Here is a 21343-nt window from a genome sequence, read left to right as displayed (position 1 = left end):
TGTATAGATGTGCTTTACACAATTGATCTATGTATTGTGATAAATTGTATGAGCCCCAATAAATTGATTAATTAAAAAAAAAATAATACCAAAGGAAAAACAAAACAAAAAATTCAACAACAAATAAAACCCAAAAACTTCATTACAAAAGAACACAGAAACTAATAAAACCTAAAACAAATAGAAAATGGATCAAAACCTAAAACAAACAGAAAATGGATCAAAAGGAAAAAAATATATGATGCTAAACTTTAACCTAATTATACCTGTGGTAGGTGACTTTTTGGTAGATTGGACCACTTAAGACTGCCAATTGCAAGATCAACAGCTCAACCTACCACTGCTCTTTGGGAGAAAGACAAAACCACATACTCCCACAAAGAGTCACAACATTGGAAACCCAAAGAGACAGCTAAAGTCCACTCTACAGGGCAGCTACCAGTCAGAACTAACTCCATGGGCAACGTTTGAGCTTTTTATCTGCAATAATCCTCTTTCCAACATAGTCTGATGATAAGGCTATTCACATCCCTGATCAATGATCTGAGGGAATTCAGTGGAGGTTTAATAAAGTACATGGTGATTCTGCAAATGGATTTTTGATGGTTACTGTCATCCATAAAGTACCTTAAATTCTGCTCAGAATTTAAACTATAATACAATTTCCACCTCTGGACTTGGATTTTATTATTTACAATCCTTGGATCAATCCTTGTTTTACTCTTTCTCTATGGACTTAGTTGACACCTCACTTAGTTTAAACTGTTGAATATAAAGTAGACTATTTGATAGAAATGTAAACCCCCACCTAATTTAAAATACAAAATTATTTTTTAAGAAGAGTTGATGAAATTGATGGCTGCTAGTTTTAATACAAACTTTTAAAATCCCAGAAGCAGTTCTTTCTGATTGCAGAAGACCATTTGATTTCTACAGCACATCTCTAAGATGTTTCATATACCCACACAATGCATAACACAAAATAAATAAAAACAACAACAGACATATAAGGAGCCATTATAATATTATTGAATAAAGGATATTATAAACAATAGAAATACAGACATTGCCCAACTTTTGAAAATTTGTTTTACTCCATTGTGCTTTCACTAAAGTCTTCTGTTAGTATCTTTTTCATTAACCACACACAAAAAGAGTATTTTGTCTTTTATGAGAAAGTTGAAGACAAAACTAACATTCAGCATTTGTTTTACAGCAAACCAGGAATACACAGAACCACTGTACCAAAAAGAAATGGTCAATATTCAAGCATTTCAAGAAGTAGCAAAGCCCAATGATATTGAGAGAAGTCGAAGTTGAATTGAAGGCATTTGCAAAAAGCAAGACTTCAAGAATTGATGGAATAGCAGTTCACATGAGGGAGAAGAGAAATCAAGGATTGGATGAAGAATAAATAATTGAAGATTTGATTAGTAGTTTTAACTGTTGAATACAAAGTTGACCATCTGAAAGGTAAACCCCTTCCTAATTTACGATAAAAATTTGTTCAAGAAGGATTTGAACCCGCATTGAACCCTCATTGAAATGTCTCAGCAAACTGATGTCGCACTGTAAGTGCTCCGTAGTCTATGTCAAGAAATTTGGGAGAGAGTTTCATACCCCATTGACTGCAAGCAACCTATGTTTATGCCCATTCCAAAGAAAGGTAACCCCAGATAATGTGGAAATTATTGAACAATATCATTCAAACTTCATGCAAGTAAGATTTTGCAAACATGAAAAATCACATATGCAGTAGTCCAACTACATAGAGCTGCCAGAAATCCAAGCTGGATTCAGATGAGGGTGTGTCATGAGAGATATCACTGTAGATGTAAGATCGATCTTGGTTGAAAGTAGAGAATAACGGAAAGATACTTATGCGTTTTTTGTTAATATGAAAAGACATTCTACTGGTCTGTGTGGATTATAACAAACTATAAATACTATTTTGAAGAATATAAATTCTAGAATATTTCATTGTGTTCATATGGAATGTGTATACAGACCAAGAGGGAGTCCTTAGAGTAGAACAAGGGCATACTATGTGGTTGAAACTCAGAAAGGTATTCATCGGGGTCGTATCCTTTCTTCATATCTGTTCAATCTGAATGATTACCAAGTAAACCCGAGAAGATGGACTGTATGAAGAAGAATATGGCATCAGGTTTGGAGAAAGACTTTCTAACAACCTTCAATATGCAGGTGACGCACTGGTTTGCTGGAAGCAAGGAGAACTTGAAACATTTGCTGATGAATATCAAAGATTGTAGGTTTCCTTAGAGATTGCAATGCAATGAAAGAAAACCAAACCTCCACAAGTGGCCCCAAGAGCATTATAGTAAAGAACATTTGAAGTCGTAAACGTTTCCCTTGGATTTACATTCAATGCTCATGGTTGAACCAACCAAGAAATAAAATGATGCCTTAGGCAAATCTGAACATTAACTTTTTAAAATGTTAAAGAGAAAAGATGTCACTTAGAGGACTAAGCCATGGAATTTTCAATAATCTCATCTGTATATGAAAACTGGACAATGAATAAGGAAGACTCCAGAAAAGTCATGTATTTGAATTACAGTTTTAATGAAGAATACTAGAAGTACCAATTACAACGATCTACATATAACCTCCTCCCTGAGGAATGGACAACAGAAAAGTGGGTGAAGGGAGTGGGTAAGATATGACAAAAGAATAATAATTTATAAATTATCAATGGTTCAAGAGGGAGGGAGTTGCGGGGAGGGACGGGAAAAATTGAGGAGCTGATACCAAGGGCTCAAGCAGAAAGCAAATGGCAACAAATGTACAAATGTGCTTGACATAATGGATGTATGTATGGATTGTGATAAGAGTTGTATGAGCCCCCAATAAAATGATTAAATAAAAGAAGAATAGAATATTTCACCTGGATACCAATGAAGATATAACTGAAACATTAATAAAATAGGAAAAATATGGAAGCAATAAAATTTGTGAACATGGGCTACATGCTGAAATAATATTTTAAATATGATAAATTAAATAAAAGCATTATGACAATTAAAAAAATATGTGCCAGTGTTTTTGAAAAACCAGACTTTCTACTCCAGTCTTGGAAACTCGGGGCACTTCTACCCTGTCCTACAGGGTCACAATCAGTTGACAAAGACTATATTGCAGTGCATTTTTTAGTGTTATTTTGGATTTTATGTGTCACTTGACATAGTTTGGTAGGTAGTAAATTTTATTTCTGTGTATTTTATTTGGAGAAGCCTTTTGCATTGTTGTAAAAAGGTATTTGCTTTGAACAAGTCACTGGTTTAGCAAAATCTACATGTGATCTCCAGTTTCTTTTCTATCACCAAGACGATATTTTCCAACTATTGTTCCCTCCTCTTTTTTTCAAATTTTGAAATCCAATAGCCAATAAATATCTATGCATCGTGATTGCGTGTTTGATCAATTTCAGACTGATGACGTTGGTCGAATTCTTCAATTTCTTCATCACTAGCTTTTGTGGTTGGTGCATACATTTGAATAATAGTTATATTGATTGAGTTTCCCTCAAAGCAAATAAACATAATCCTATCACAGTCAGCATTGTACTTCATGCTTGGTTTTGAAATATCATTTTTGACAACGAATGCTACACCATTCCTCTTGACTGTGTTGTTCCTGGCACAATAAATCATATGATACTCTGATTCAAAATGATCAATACCAGTCAATTTCAGTTCACTAATGCCTAGGATATCAAACCTTATGTGTTCTATTTTGTTTTTGAAGACTTCCAATTTTCCTAGATTCATGCTTTTCACATACCAATTTCTGATATTTAGAAGATTTTACAGCTGTTTCTCCTTACCTGAGGCATGCCTCGTCATCAAGTGAATATTACAAAGACAAATTTTACCTGACTCAAGTCACCATGGTCGACTCCACTTCGAGACATCACCTTGTCCTCGGTCACATTTCAAGTGCCCTCTTAACCAATGGGCCTATCCTCTGACACTATCTTTGACAATATTTCAGAACACATTGTAGTGATAGCTCCTATTAAGAGTTATATTGTTTCTGCTGCAAGTTAAAGAGGGGTTGCTACTACTTGTTCCCTCTGTCATGGCTACACTGTGATACTAACTGCCATCTCTTGCATCTTGACCAAGTCACTAGTAAATGTGGTCTATTTGTGGTATCTTCAATTGATTCAAATCTTGAATATAATAATATTATGTGCATCTTGTTTACTAAGTTGTATTTGAAAATATATCTCAAAAATAATAGATATTTATAATAGGGCAGTTGAAAAAATATATAAATATATAAAAGACACATAAATACATAAAAACCATTCTGAAAATCCAAACTCATAATCTTATCATTCAGGAAGATAAACACCTTAATTTAATTTACATTTTTCAGTTTCTATTTTTCCTATGAGCTTGTATATATACATATATTAAAATGTGTGTATTGTGGGATTATATATTGTGTGTATGATTGTCTCTTTGAACATGAAGTAATTTCTCACTTCCCACTGGATATGTCCATAATCTGATTGACAGTATAGATGTATTAACATTTAAAGAGATAGCTCAAATAGTCAAGTATGTACTTACAATATATAATATTTAATTTAGTTGTTCCAGCATAGTTACATTACACAAGTAATCAGCATATTCACATTATTTTTTTACTCGGATTTTATAAAACAATTTTATTCAATACCTCCATATGCAATTTTGATATCTATGCACTCATCATCTTGACAGTTAGTTTTTGAGCCCCTTAGCATCATCTTCCAGAATACATCATCTTCATTTCTGTCTAAATTGCTTAAAATTATAACACCTTTTGAATGCATAAGATGCTTTTGCTGGGAATTTTGTCCCAAGTCAAAAGGTGGCATTTACATAACATTAGAAACGGTTTCTCCTCATTTCCATTCTAGAGAGTCATAATCTCATGTTCTCTACTGTGAAGTTGTTATCATTTTGCCTTTTCAAGAGATCTTTAGAAACCATGTTTACAATATCATAAAATAAGGCTTATCATGTTGTCTTAGTTATCTAGGGCTCCTCTCATAGAAATGCCACTCACTGGTATTTCTTTACCAAACAGAAACTTATTCTTTTACAGTTTATGAGACTAGAAATCCAAAGTCATATTCCCAGGTCTTGGAGAAGGCTTTCTTTCTGTGTAAACTTTGGGAAAATATCCCTATCGCTTTCAGCATCGGTAAGCATGGCATTCCTTGGAGATTCCCAGTGTTCTTAGCAAGAATCTCTCTCTGGGTGTAGAAAGTTCACACTGCAAAGACCCCAGGTCCAAAAGACGTACTCCACTCCTGGTTCCTTGTTTCGTATTGGTATTAAGTGCCTCTGAACTCTGTTTCCTTTTCTTTGCTTTGAACTCCTGTAAAATAAAATAAATTGTCAATCATATCCCAGGAAACTGCTATTAACAGGAAATTCATTTTATTTCTATTAAGACTATGTTGGGGTTAAGGATGCTGCATCTTAAAAAGAATCATTTTATTGACTTATCACATCAGATAATATCATGGAAGAGTCATTAAATAGTTACCACATTACATCATTAAGTAATTTCCAGACCACTGACACAAATGGTCATTACTTTATGTGTGTGTGTGTCTGTCTGCTTTTCTTTTTTCTGATAAATAACCTCTGTGTTAGGCAGGGTTTTTTAGAGAAACAAAACCAGGACCTTATAATAGGTTTATACAGCATGAAGGAATATAATAGCTGATTAGTCTACACAACAGTACAGAGGGCTCAGTTTCAATTCACTTCCATGGAACAGTTAATATACTGAAAGTCTTTCAATTCATAAGGGCTGCCAGGTCCAAGGTCAAGGAAGCAGAAAACTGAGCAGGCAGAATCCACCCACAGGCAGCAAAGAGCAGGGCAGGACTCCAATAGTCAGCATCTCAGGAGCTTAGAGAGCAGACCTGGATGAGATATAGAACTCAAGCAATGCAAGCCAACAGGATCCACCAGCCTCAAGCTCAGCGTGGTAAAGCAGGTCTCCAAGAAACCTCAAGCTCTAGTGACACAATCCATGAGTTGGCTTGTCCCACATGTAGTGTAGCTAACAAGTTGAGGCAGAGAACTAGATAAAGCAGCTGCATGCTGGTCCTATGACCAGAGAGCAAGAAAGAGAGGTGTGAGCCTTGCCAAGCCATTTATCTCTTTGCCCTCCAACTGCAGCCTGATTAATCCCACGTGTTCCCATGGGCCAGGTTGGCACAATAAACCTACCTATCACAACCTCCCAGAGTATTTACATAGCATTGTTCACATTAATGCATCTAACATAGGTATTTAAATATTCAAAAATAGTGATGCAATTAGTAGAACAGCATATATAGGACACATTTTGAAATAGAATCAGAAGTAAACTTTCTGAAAGGTAGTACCCAACCTGGATTATGAACTAGAGAGTCAGTAATTCAATGATCAATGTATTCTTATTTGAGCAGGTCATTAGTTGGATAACTACTCTCTGTCAGGATTGGTTGTGAATATGTTTAGCCAGTGAGCTGCCTAATAGCTAGTTGATGGCGGATGGTTTCACTGACCGATCTTGTGATTCACAGGCTGTTGGTCAGAGTGCTCCACACGTCTTTAGTAATCTGTGGACCAGCTTGCCAGACTGCTTCACATGGTGGTGAAGACAAGAGCTTAGGTACAGTTTGGCAAGCACTTTTCAAATCATTTGACATATTTTTTGTTGCTGCTGTAATGATCAAAGTGAACTAAAGTTTTAATGTGAGAGCAGATTACCTCAAAGAATGTGGGCACAGTGAGATGTGAGCAAATTTGGCAGCCATGTATCTGGGGCAGTACCATCATGACACATCATAGAGTTCACCTGGGTACAAATCCTATCTCTACAGTTGACAATTTGTATGGTTATAGACAGGATATTTAAATGTTCTGGTTACCATTCCCTTTATCTTTAATATAAGACTAATTATAGAGTCTAAAGTATTAAACTCACTGTCATTGAGTCATTATTACCCAGCTATAATAACAAGGGATTTTTTAAAGTGACATATATAATCTCTTGGTACTGAGTGAATGGTATAATAAGGCTCCTTTTCTTTGCATTATGCTGATTGAAATAAATTCTTAGGTCTTGAGCTTTCTCTTTTGTGAGAAATGATTTTCCAGGTCTTTAAGTAAGTTCCTGGTGTGTTGTGGCCATTCTTCCAAAAGCTGAAACATAGAGACATCCCTAAATCCAAGGGTAAATACAGCTTATTTCAAAATGGATATATTGCAGTTTATGATAAGAATTGAATTACTTATCTTTCTTTGGCAATGCCCACCCCCCCAACTCCTCACCCTATCCTCCACCCCACTGACTCACTGAGGAATTTAAAATGCAGAAGTATCTATCATGTAGCCTAGTTAGCAAACAATAATGTGCTGTCTTCGCCATGGGGAGATTATTCAGATTTTTTTCTATGTATAAATGATAATGATAATTCTTCAGTACCACCAACTTTTGTTAATAAGAGGCAATATGTGTGTAGTAGGTTATCAGGTATCTAACCTCACATGGAGAATTAAGCTTGCCCAAATAATATTTCTACATGATTTTATAAAGACATTCCAAGGGTGCAGCATTTACATTACTTCTTCAGTACTAACTAGTCTGAGTCATCACTGCGATAGATTTATAAATGGTGTTTTCTTTCACTTGGAGGCTTTACTTTCCATTCTCCATGAGAACCAGCATGGTTTTTCATTGTCTGCTGTTGAATTCTTTTAGCTGCAATCCTCTCTTTGAGCAATTCCCATGTGATGCTGGTGCTTGAACTCTGCTGCCCACATGTCTCTGATAATGCTCTCTGATGGCTTCCTTTGCGCTTCTATCCATAGAAATGAAGAGACATGTCAAAGTGAAAGAAGCAGCGATTCCTATTTTGTCTTTTGCAGTTCCAATGGTAATTGGCTCCTCTCAAACTCACTACTGTTGAATAAATGCTGACTCATAGCAACTGTATAGACAGGGAAGAACTGTCCCAGTAAGTTTCTGAGCTTGTAACTGTTATGGGAGTAGAAAGTCCTGTCTTTGTCCTGCGGAGCTGTTGGTGGTATTCTATGTGTTAATATGGGTCCTTTAGAGAAACAAATCCACAGAAATTCATGTATAAGAGAGAGTTTTATATAAAGCTTAAGTGCACATCAAGAAGACATCCCAACCCTGTGTTGCCCAAGCCCACAAGTTCAACATTTCACCCATATATCCGACACCAATCCACAAAGTCCTCCTCCATCACACAAAACAGATGCAGCGATGCTGACTGCAGGAGGAAAGCCGAATCAGTGAGTGTGTAAGTATCTCAGCCCTGGCAGGGGTCTCCACATGGCTGCTCCAGCACCCAGGGCTGCATCGGGGTAGGTCTATGTGGCTTCTTCTCAGAGATATCTTGCAGGAAGTCAGCCTTGCCAGCTGAAGCAGGGAATTGGCTAAGGCAGCTGCACCCTGGTCCGACCATCAGAAACAAAAGACCCAAGAATTAGAAAGGTGAGACTCACCGAGGCATTTATCGCTCTGCCCTTCAATTAACTCCACCTGTGTTTATCGGCCAGGTTGGCACAATAAACTAACTCATCTAAGTACTGACTTTGTAGATTGAAGACCAATGCATAACCAGGGCTTCTCTAGAGGCAATTATTTTCAGAGCATAGTCTCTTGAAACTTCCGGAATTAGGTTCAGCATAGAGGTATAGGACCCCTTAAGAGCTACAACCAAGAGGTCATGTACAGTCCCTCCTGAAAGATATGAGCACCACGAAAAAAGGATGGTGAGGGGAGGCCTGTCTGATTGCTGCCTTTTGGGAATGAGGATTGGGTGGATGAAGCTGATGCTGGTTCTTCCTCCTGAAATTAAAAGAGGTCAGAAGCCTCCACCATGTCATGTTTACAATAAGGAAACAGAGCTCTTTGAATTTTTCACACAATTGCTGTAAAGCAAAGAAGTACTACATCCAGAGGAGAAGTGTAGAAAATAGTACATGTTCAAAGATTTCCAGGATTATTCAGTAGTGGAATGTCTCTACATAACTTTCTTAAGAAGGTTACCTATTGGAGAAGTACTGTTAACTCATATTTAATGAAGGGACTACCTGAATAGAATTTGTTGCGCCACATGTGCAAATTTTACAAAAGCAAATCAATAGAGCTACTAAAATTTAAGATATACATAACTTTTAACTGTTAGGCTTTCTGTATGAGGAACTGAACTAGCCAGAACAAAGATATATTAGACAAATATGTCTTTATGGAATTTGAAATCTTATGGAATATGTAGCACTGATGAAACAGTAATGTATTTCCAAAGAGGTAAGAATATAACATAATGCAAATCAGAAGAAATGTAGTAGTTTGGTCAAAATGTGTGACTGAAGATCAAGAATTTATAAACTAAGTATAGTATGCTAAATTTAAAGAAGCCGATGGAGGGAAAAAATACAGTGTTCTAGATGCTCATATTCAAGAGGCAAAGCTATCACTGATAGAGATGAAAATACCAGAATGGAAGTCACTTTAATTAATTTCCTTAATATTTTACTTCCAGTTCTGTTAGAAAGAAGTAAAAATGAAAATCCAGAGGAAGCTGTTAGAAAGCATGTGGTTTCCCAGGATCTTGTGGGTGGACTAGAAGAGGCAGTCACAGATAACGATATTAGCTACATTGTACATTACACTTCTAATTAAGGTCTTGGTGCCCGGAAGGAACAGACAGAAACATGGTGTGTTCCAGCAGAGAAACAGCCACCCCAGGTGTATGGGTGCATTAAGTCTCTAAGCTTCTTAGAGCCCAAACAGCTTGAGACTGTGGATTTCCAAAGCAGCTCTGCTAGTTGCCTTAGAAGCTGTAAGAGTCAAGGAGTGCAGTATTTTCCAAAGGTTTCTGATTTGGAGAAAGAGGAGCAAGGCAATCTTACTAAAAGTGTTAGAATGCATCATAGTTATTTGGAGAAATACTGAAATCTGTTTTGAAGGATATATTTTAAAATGAAATTTTATTTTGTTGCTGTTAGCAGGAGTGCATTTCCATATTCTTCCAATTGGGTCTTAGGAAACGTTTCTTCTTTCCGTCTCATGGTCAGTCGCTGAGTTGATTTTGACGCAGAGTGACCTTCTAGCACAGAGTAGGACTCCATAGGGGTTCAAGGCTGTAAATGCTGACGAGGGCATGCAGCTGTGGATGTCCTCTGTGCAACATCTGGTAGGGCTGGATTGCTGGCGTTATGGCTAGCAGCCCAGTGCATAACCATTCTTCAAACTAAGTTCCAGAGAGTTTGGGGTTCTGGTTCAAGCTGGCCGCCTCCCTCTCCAAGAAACAGGAGGAAAATACCAGGAAAGAGAAAACAGGATAGAGCAATCGCAGAGAAACAATAGATAAATACGCGAGTCCCCACCACCCCAGCTCCCCATAGCCAGTACTCCCCTCCCCCCATCCCTGGTTCAGTGAAGGTGGGAGCAGCGGAAGGTAAGATGAAGAGAATTCCCCCAACCCTTCCTCTTGCAGGACCTAGCCATTGAACTCCAGGAAAACTCCATACACCTGGCCTCCAAACTGCCCACACAGCTTCACAATCCCTTGACTGATGAGTGCCTCAGCTGGCAGATCATATAGCTTCTGTGACCACCTTATGGCCAGTGTAAGTGCCAGCTGACCTGAGCATCCAGGTCCCTTCATGACCCCATCCCCAAATCAGCACTACAATTAGACCACACCAGGCTATGGAGAGCAACAGCCTACACTCAGAAAACTCATGCCATCCCGCCCTACTGGGCCATGCAGAGAAACCCTGTCCCCTCTGACTTGGGCTGCTTGATCTCTATTACTTCTGGAGATCTGGCTATAATTAGCCCCACTTTACCTCCTAAATTGCAAGACCTACAGTCTCTTAGTCTCACTCAACACCCTTGCCTCTTTCAAAAAAAAATCATTTTATTGGGAGCTCATGCAGCTCTTTTCACAATACATACAAACATTATGTCAAGCACATTTGTCCATATGTTTCCATAATCATTTTCAAAACATTTTCTTTCTACTTGAGCTGTATATGCTATAAACCAGGGACCAATATATGGTGTCATGTGTCCAATAGCCAGAATTCACGGGTCTAGGAACCAAGGGGTGGAAGCTGGAGTGGCACTACTCACTATTACTCCTAGAGATCCACTTGCAGAACTTTGCTTCCTGTCCCAGCAACCCTATGTGTTTCAGGCCTGGAGGTCCTGGTCCCAAAGGAAGGAACTCACCCACCTGGAAACACAGCATGGATTCCACTGAACTGGCAGCTGAGAATGCCCCCTGGCCACTTTGGGCTTCTCATGCCTTTGGATCAACAGGTCAGGAAGGGTGTCACTGTACTGAGTGGTGTGATTGATCCTGATTACCAAGGAGAAATTGGACTGGTGCTACATAATGGAGGTAAAGAAGAATATGTCTGGAATACAAGAGATCCCATAGGCCGACTCTTAGTGCTACCATGCCCTGTGATTAAAGTAAATTGTAAGTTACAGCAACCCAATCCTGATAGGACGTATAATGACCCAGACCCCTCAGGAATGAAGGTCTGGGTCACCCCATCAGGCAAAAAACCACAGCCAGCTGAGTTGCTTGCTGAGGGCAAAGGTAATACAGAATGCGTAGTAGAAGAAGGTAGTTCTACCTATCAGTTATGACCATGTGATCAATTGCAAAAGTGAGGTTTATAATTGTCAGTGTACTTTCTTTTTATGTGCTTATTACATATTTTTTCTTTCTTCACATATGTTATATCAGATACAATTGGACTCAGTGTGTGTTCATTTATATGTATGATAGATGTTTGACGTTAAGTATAAGTGTGATTTCATTAATGTCTGGAAATTACATATGGCTAAAGAATTGTGTAAAGGTGCCAAGTGGCAAGGGGTGGATTGTGATAGGTAGATTTGTTGTAACAACATGGCCAGTGAACACATGTGATATTGGTTGAAGGGCAGAGATATAAATAGCTCGGCAAGCCTAACCTCACTCTCTCTTGTTCTTTGATCATCAGATGAGTGTGTGGCTGCCTTGCTCATTCTGTGCCTCCATTTGCAAGCTACACTATCTGTGGGACGTCTACCTGTGGACCTTGTCACTGTAACTTGAGGCGTAAAGACCTGCCTCGCCACGCCATTGGAAGGTACATCTCTTGAGCTGGGGACTGTCAGACCCTGTCATCTGGCTGACTGTTGGTGACCAGCGCTGTTTGCTGCACATGGCCGGATAGCCTGAATTACTCCACGGAAGACTACCTGGAGGCCTTCAAGACTTGAAGGACTGCCGGTGTACTAGCTGTCTCAGGAGTGAGTTGCACTAAGCCATTTGTACTCCTTTATAGATTAGTTAACTGTTTATTTCTTATGTTAACTTTCTATATAAATATATACAAAATTATTAGTGTCCTGGTTTTGTTTCTCTAGAGAACCCTGTCTAACACACTAACCTCATATGGAAAGGAAAGAGACCTAGGATAAACAAAAAACTTCTTAAAAAGAAAAACCAGGGAGGAGGCTGGCTACACATTACCTGACCTCAAAATTGACTACAAGCCACAGTATTCAAAACAGCCTGGTATTGCTACATAGACTAATGGAAGAACACAGAAAACCTAGAATAAGACATATCCACATAAAGGCAGCTGATCTTTGACAAAAGACCAAAATCTGTTAAATGGGACAGGGACCACCCCTTGAACAAATGGTCTTGGGAGAATTGGATCTTCATCTGGAGAAGAGTGAAATAGGACCCACACCTTTCACTAAGCATAAAAGCAAACTCAAGATAGATTAAAGCTCTAAATGTAAACTCCAGAGATATAAGGACCATTAATAAGACTATTGGGACAAATTTTAGGGTGCTATTACAGGGGATACACAGACTATCAAGTATAATTAAAAAAAAAGCACACAGTGGAAAACAAAATAGTTGGCTAGAACCCACAAAAACAAAACACTGATGTACATCAACAGTCTCCATGACAAAAATAATATGAGAACTCAGAGTTTAGGGGGAAATTTTAGCAATGACACAACAGACAAGGGTTTGATTACCAAAATCTATAGAATTCTACACCTAATTTGGAAAATAACAAATGACTCAATTAAAAAGTGGGCAAACAACATGATGAAACATTTCACCAAAAAATGACATTCAAAAGTCTGACAAACAGATAAGGGCATGATCCCAATCACTAGCTATCTAGGTGATGGCAATCAAAACTACAATTAAATATCATCTGACACACATTATGATAGCTTAATTTAAGAAAACACAAAACAAATTATATACAGGAAATCAAATATTCTCTTAGGCCTAAGGTTGAAATGCCCCAGTATGAGAAGAAGCAAATGACTTCTCCCCTAAAGACATGGATGTGGAAATCATTTGGCTTCGGTTTACAGTTCTTGCCTTTAGGATGCCCAGTAAGTGGCAACTCAAGACTAAAACACACACACACACACACACACACACACACACACACACTGTTATTTTCATACTCCCCTGTCTTCTTATAACATTTATATCCCAGCTTTGTGTTTGTGAATGAGCATTATTGAAAGAGTCCCCCTATCTCCAACATGAATTTTACTGTGAATAGTGCCCATTAACATAAATTGTTAATCTGTATAAATCAACAATCCATGTATTTTGGTCTTAAAAGTTGTCATACACATGTATACTTTTTTTTACTGACAATGATTTAAATTCTATACTATTAGCTAAATTAAGGATAATACTAATAGAATTACTATATAGTTTATGATGTCCAGCAAAATAATAATGATTTCTTTAAAGTAAACCAGGGAATATATAAACCATAGATACATGAATGGATTCTGAGATTACATGGAATGTAATTGTAGCCCTAATTTAGAACAATTAGTTCTTATGACATGGGCCTGCTGAATATCTACCCCCATGAAGTGATCACTGGAGAGATAGGTGCTACAGCAAAATGTGGTGAAGAAAGCAGATGGTGCCCAACTACCAAAAAGAATAGCATCTGGGTCTTCAAGGCTTTTCTTCAATCAAGCAGCCATCTCAGTGAGGTGTTGGTTAAGCACATCAGCTTGTGTGATCCAAGAATTGTAAATAATAAAATCCAAACCGAGAGGAGGGAATGGTATTAGAGCTAAAATCTTCAACACCCAGTTTGTAGAAAGCTGCAGGTGACAAGTGAAAGCCCCAAACTAATTTTTGGGGCATCCCCTGTACAGATTAAACTTCTTGTTACCCCTTCTAACTATGGACTAGAGATGGGAAAGACCTGATTATCAGACAGAGTTCATTGTACAGTGGATCAAAATGTAGGTTAGATCAAAATGTAACAGCTTTTCATTGCCTGTCTTAGTCTGAGTAGATTAGAGAAACAAATTCAGAGACACATATGTAAGAGAGAGCTTTATATCAAAGAGTAATAGTATACTAAGAAAACATCCCAGCCCAGTCCAGACAAGTCCTTAAATCTGATATTAGTCCATATATCGATACATATCTATACATTTCCAAAAACACTTGCAAAGACGCCAAATTCAGGAAAATAACAGGCCAGTGGTGGTGGAAGCATCTCAGCACTAGCATGGGTCTCCATATAGCTCCTCCAGCTCCAGGGCTCTGGGTCCATCAGTGTAGCTCCATGTGGCTTGTCAACAGGAATGTATCACAGGGAGAATGTGTATCCCACCTCCAGGGAGGAAGAAAGGAGTTCCCAGAAGCCTCAGGGGGAGGCCATGCCCACATCCAGGCCTCACTGGCTATGACATAATTGACAGGCTAGACTCCACCCCTTCCCTCAAGTTGAAAGTAGATTATGTAACTGCCACACTCCCTCTTGATTCAATGTAAAATTGCTCCAGTTTTTAATATTTTCTGTTTTGTTTTTGATTGAAGATTTTCTCTATTTCATTCTATCATTTTGTGGCCATTCGCTTGTATTTTGTCCTGATTTTGTATGTTTTTCTGTATATTAAACCCAGATTAGATATGTACATGCATATGTATATGTATATAAAGCCCAGATTTAGAGAAAACATCTAGCTTGGAAGAGTTAAGGAGCCATGGCAGAGGAGCCTGGCAGGAAATCAGAAGTATAAGAAAGAAGAAATATCCTGGGATTGATTGTGGCAATAGTAGCACAATTCCTATGGATGGGATTGAACTGTCGAAATACATGAGGTGTGAACTGTGTTGGTGAACTGCTAAAAGTAAATAAAACTAATTTTAAAAATTAAGAGAATACAAGTATGATACAGCATGGTTGAATTTACACTAGATAGAATAACAACAAAAGAAACTGTTCAGTGTAAAGGTAAGTTAGTCAAAGATAGTATCAAACTCAACTTTGACCCAAAGGGAAAAAATGTTTAAAGTTGCTGTCTTTCTTCCTGCAAGCATAAGTTGTAGTTACTTGTATGTGCTTTCTTCAAATCACAGCTTGCAAAAGAACTGATGGAGCAAACCCCAGGGAAATTGCAGCAAAATAGTAAATTGGGCAGGTAAATTCATTTCTTCGGCCATTTGATGGCCTTTACAGGGAAAGAGAAAGGACCAGGTTTTATTTCCAGCCTCAGGTCAGATGGCTAGTCAATGCAGCCTTACATTTAAACATAGGTCAGGAGATTGCCTGGCAGGCTATTTATAATTAGTCACAGTCATTTAAGAACAGAGCTACCACGTTTTCCCACTCAGGAACTGTCTGAAGAATATTTTGCCATTCCTTTCCAAACTAAGGGCAGGCTTTGTGCCAGAGAAGAAAGAAAAAGATGCAGTAATAACAAGAAGTCTGCCAATTTATGTAAGGAAAGGAGTGCAAAGTCAGCAAGTGAGTTTTCTAATTCCTGAAAGAATTGTCAGCAACTACCAGCCTGCAAACTTGAATCGTGTATGTTCCTCATGGACATCCAATTTATTGTTTTGTTTGCTTTGAATTAGTTTTTAAGAAATCTGGGGCAACCATTGATCCTTCCCCCTGATTTTAGAAGGCTGTTCTATGTTATCATTTTCTAGCCTAAATTTCTTTTTCAGTATAATACTTCACTGAATTTACTCTATTTTGATCTTTGTGAACAAGTAGCCAAAGATTTCAATGTTTAGACAAATTTAAATCTTATAAAGAGGAAAACTATTATCCATCTTTCAGTTTGTCAGACTAGAGTGACTTGCATGTCCCTGGGCCTCTGGAATCTATTGAATCAGTAGGGCAAATATCAGCAGGGTTACTGATGATGGACAGGTTTTATTACAGATTCCAGACAAAGACAGATGAGGAAGAAGATCCTGGTGATTGACTTCAGCAAACTAAACTATGAAAATCCTCTAAATCACAATGGGGTATGTCCAGTATAATGTTGAAAGAGGAACCCTTAGATTGGAAGACACTCAATGTACTTGCGTCAATGTATTTGAGCATATCAACAGTTGTGAAGTTAGCACCGGACTAGGAAATGCTTTATTCTGTTGTACATTATCTCGTGATTAATTGGAGCTAACTAGTCACAACTAAATAACAACAAAAACAGCAAATAGAAGAATATTACTCAATTTCATGAGTAATAAAGAAAAACTAAGTGCATGTTAATTTTCACTAGCAAAATATCCTGTGTGTGCAAATTGTTTATATATATATTAGAATACTGTGATACTTCTTTTAATGTCAAATTGGCTAGGCGATGGTAACCAGTTATTTAATACACTGTCAAGATATATTTCAGATATAGTCAACATCTACAATCAGTTAAACCAGTTGCCATTGATTTTTTTTGCAATTGTGGTAGTTATATAATCTCTTGTCAATTTGAGAGTATTAAGAGTGAAGTGGTGTTTAGCCTGTCACTCAGGTCATAGCTTGATGACCTCATTTGGAGGTGCTAAGGAGGTAAATAGCTCGCCGGAGTCGAAACACATGCTCACTCCCTTGGAGACTCTCTACTGACAAGGCTTACTCCCTAAGAGACATTTCCATTGACAAGACACAGGTTGCTATGCTAGAGCTCTGAAGCCAGAGGAGCCACATGGAGACCCCCTATCAGTGTGGAGATGCTTACACCGCCACTGGATCCACAAGACTTCCACCCACTGGCCTGTGATCTTAATGCTTTTGGCATCGTTGCATATGTCTTGTGAGTCTGAAGAGGACTTTACAGATTGGTATGAGACATAGGGGCTAATATCAGACTTATGGACTTAATCTTGGCTGAGATGTTTTCTTAATACTCAATTGCTCTTATATATAAAGTTCTTTCTTATACACATATGAGTGTCCAAGAGTTTGTTTCTCTAGTCAACCCAGACTAACACAGCAATTATGGTGACCTTACGTATATCACAAAGAACTGTGCTACATAGGAGTTTCAGTGACTAATTTTTGTCGGTAGATTGTCAGTCCTTTCTTCTGAGGGCCCTCTGGGTGGACTAACCCAAGGTATTATCCAAGGACTCCCAATTCACTTTAAGTAAAGGATAGTGTCCTTAATATTGTGGGTGGCTCTTACTATGTTTTAATAGCAAAAAAATTGAAATTTCAGAGAAGAGGAAATTCTATCTCAAGAATACAGTCTCAACTCATGGCTAAGTTTATAGCCTGCTGATCTTCCCTACAAATGTTAGAAACCTTATTCTCCATAGTTTCATAAAACAAAATACTTATATAACTACATACATATATATGTGTGTGTGCTTATATCTGAACATAATATGTGTATACATGTGCATTCACATTGTCACATGTAACCAGTCTATGTAGTATATAATAGACAGACACGTATATAATACTTAGTGCCTATTATAAACTAGCACGATGATCTAACTAACGAACTGGTTGTGTTTCTCTGGAGAATCTTGAATGATACAAAAGGTATCTTCGCTCTTTTGAAAGTATAGGACTCTGTTTCTGTCTTATGAGCAACAGCCTGGTGCTCAAGGTATAAGTAGTTCTAGGCATAAAAAATTATTCTTTGAAGTATGTGGATATTAAATAAATATAAGTGAGAGTTATCTATAGGGAATATGCTAATGACTGTGTTATTGAATTTAATTTTACCTTTTCTTGGAAGGCTGTCAATCATTTTGTCTTCCATGTCAGTGAGGGATGATTACTAAAGTGTGAATCTAAGAATCACACAATAGCCTAGAAAACTGAATACATGTGAATCCTAATATGTCACCAATCTCTTAGGGAAAGCCTCCCCGTGCCTATAAAATGTGGGTAAAATTATCTCTGAAGAGCTTTATAGTTATTGAAAATTTAAATAGATTCAAGGAAACAAGGTTGCCAATTTATTTCAGTCACAAATATGTTGGCATTCACTATACTATTTAATATATTCTATTTAACAAATAAGATTCATTAATTTATATTTCCTCTTGTTTTATGATCGTACAATCAATGGAGCAATATGGAGTTGAGTCACCTTTGAAGGCGGACAGAATTGGAGTGCTACGCCTGCTGTCTGGCTGCTTGAAGATGTTTTCTAATGTCTCTTAGTTCAGTTAAATAGAACTTACTTGAGATCATTGTGTAAAACTAAATGAGATTCGATTTGGCTTGGAATACAAGGTACAATCAGGACATTTCCTGGTAAATAGAAATTTTAAAAATTATGAAAACTGGACCAATCTTATAAGAAATGCTCAAAAGTTGTTTGGACAGAAAACCAACTACAGCAGAAATCAACTTGAGACGAGTATACATGACAGCACTACACAAAAGTCAAAACGAAGATAGAAATGTCCAAAATAAAGCAAACCCCATTTCCAATCAGAGACAGGGACAGAGGGCATATGGACAGAGTAAGCACAGGTTTGTTTGTGTTTGCATGGTGATTTGTAGTGCACTGTTTCACCTGGTAACGTGTGTCCTAAGTTGTGTGTGCACACAAAGTAAACCCACTCTGACCTTGCTATTGGGTAACAGCTCTTCTCACTAGAGCATAAGGGCTCTGTGTTGTTTGAAAAGAGGCTTAAGTGAAGAGACTGGAAACAGTAGAATGGATGAAAAACCTGATCACGGGAATCAGGCATGTACTCTGAAGGATTTGAACCCTTGGACTCTGACCTCAGTGTTTGCAGGTCTAGCATAGGCAAGAGAAAAGGAGAGGGAAATGAGGAATATGAACACACTGATTAGTAGGTCTTCAACTTCATTACCAGCCCCCTTTTTCACACTCTAGTCTGGAGAAGGCACATCAGGGAGAAGACCTCCAGGTCCAGCTGCCCAGAGATCCCCCAGGGAGAAGGGCAATTCAGGTGTGATGAATTTTCAGTGCAGCCAGGTGCAGACTGACCACCTGGTCCTACTTACTTGGGACTCCACTAAAATACACAGGGATGGGCAATCTTTATTACACTTTGAAGAAAAGCAGTTGACATGAAACTGAAGCTCAAAATCGATAAAAGAGAAAACAAGGACTTGTTCAGAACAGAGAATGAAGGAAGGGGAGACCTACACAATGACCTCAAAAAAAGATGATAGATTGTGTGTGTGTGTGTGTGCGTGTGTGTCTTCGTGTGTCTGTCTGTGTGTGTGTGCGTGTGTGTGTGTGTGTGTGTGTGTGCGCGTGTGTGTCTTTATGTGCGCACGTGTGTCTGTGTGTGTGCGTGTGTGCGTGTGTCTGTGTGTATGCATGTGTCTGTGAGTGCGCGTGTGTGTCTCTGTGTGTGTGCGTGTGTCTGTGTGTGTGCTCATTTGTCTCTGTGTGTGCGTGTCTCTGTGTGCGTGCGTGTGTGTGTCTGTGCATGTATGTGTGCGTGTGTCTTTATATGTGTGTGTGTTTAATAGGAAAAAAGAATATAACATCAACATAAAACTAAGAGATATTTAAAATGAGTATAAATGGCAACTGTTGTAGCAACTCATTGTAAATTTTTATGGTGTTAACCAAGGAAATTTCAGGAATTTTGCACGAAGAAAACAAAGTTTATGAAAAATAGGAGAATAAGAAAAGCGGAGAACAAATCTAAGGGAAGGAAATATCCTATTTAATTGGACTTTCAAGAAGAGAGAATTATAGAATTCAAAATTAGCTACTTTGATGGAACTCCCTCATTCGTTTTCAATGGCTGGTATTGGGTAGGCCTTTCAATAAGGACTTGTGCCATGTGCTTCTAGGAAGTGTTCTTGCAGATTTTTCCAGGTCAATAGCTCTAGAGATCATAAAGAAAAAAGCTTTCATAATATTCTATTATCTAGAACTAGGGGGCTTGTTAAATTATTCACTCCTTGACTGATGAGCACTCAGGGATTTTTCATTTGGGGTATTACAAACAATGCTTCAACAAACATCCTATAGTCCTTCCTATTGAAGGTATTTGAGCTTGTCTTCATCAACTGTAACTCAAAACAAGATTTCTGGATTTTAGCAGGTGAACATTTTTAACTTAAAAATCAAAAGTTTCACCTTTCTCCAAACTTTAGCCAATAGTGGATGTCAATGAGCTTTTAAATTATGTTCCAATCTAATGTATTGGGTAAAACAAACATCTAATTAGTACTTCATTTTAACTATTTTTGAGATTAAACATGTTCTAATTATTAATCACTTGGTATTTTGCTGGTTTATAGGAGCTCTTCATCTGTTCTATTAGTGATCTTAACTTTTTTTGTATGTTATCAATTTGATGACTCAGATGCATATGATGCAAACAATAGTCTTTCTAATTGCCTCATATGTATGCAAAAATTGGAAAGTGAAAAAAACAGATTAAGAATTGATGCATTTGAACTGTGGTGTTGGTAAAAAATATCGAATAAATTAAATTGCCAGATGAATGAACAAATCAGTCTTAGAAGAAACACAGCCAAAATGTCCCTTAGAAGAGATTTTGACAAGACTTTTCAACTTGCTTCTTTTGGACACTTTTGAATAGGGTATTTAACATAGGAAAACACAATAAATATGTCTTATATTGTAGAAAATTAACAGATCATTTTAAACGGAAAATTTTAATATTTAAAATGGAAAACCAAGCAGCTATACATCTTAAAGAAGTTAAGAAAAACAAAACTAAGTAGTATTACTCAAAAGAGCACACGTGTCAGTAATATCATTATTACTATGAAATCTTTGACTTCACAAACTCTTAAAAAAGTCATTAAAGTACTTACTATTCAATATCCATGGCTTAAGGATAAGTATTTGACTTTAATTAACTTTACCCCCAATATAAGCAATTATGTTAATTTTTTTAATACAGGAAAATGAAAACATATTTTGTACTCAATGCAGAAGGAAATAAAATGCCTTGGATAAAGTTTCCTTACAATAAATTAAAGGCAGCAAT

This window comes from Echinops telfairi, unplaced genomic scaffold, assembly GCF_000313985.2.
Source record: "Echinops telfairi isolate 266 unplaced genomic scaffold, ASM31398v2 ScPeMD7_9;HRSCAF=40, whole genome shotgun sequence".
NCBI lineage: Eukaryota > Metazoa > Chordata > Mammalia > Afrosoricida > Tenrecidae > Echinops > Echinops telfairi.
This window is presented reverse-complemented; position numbering follows the sequence as displayed.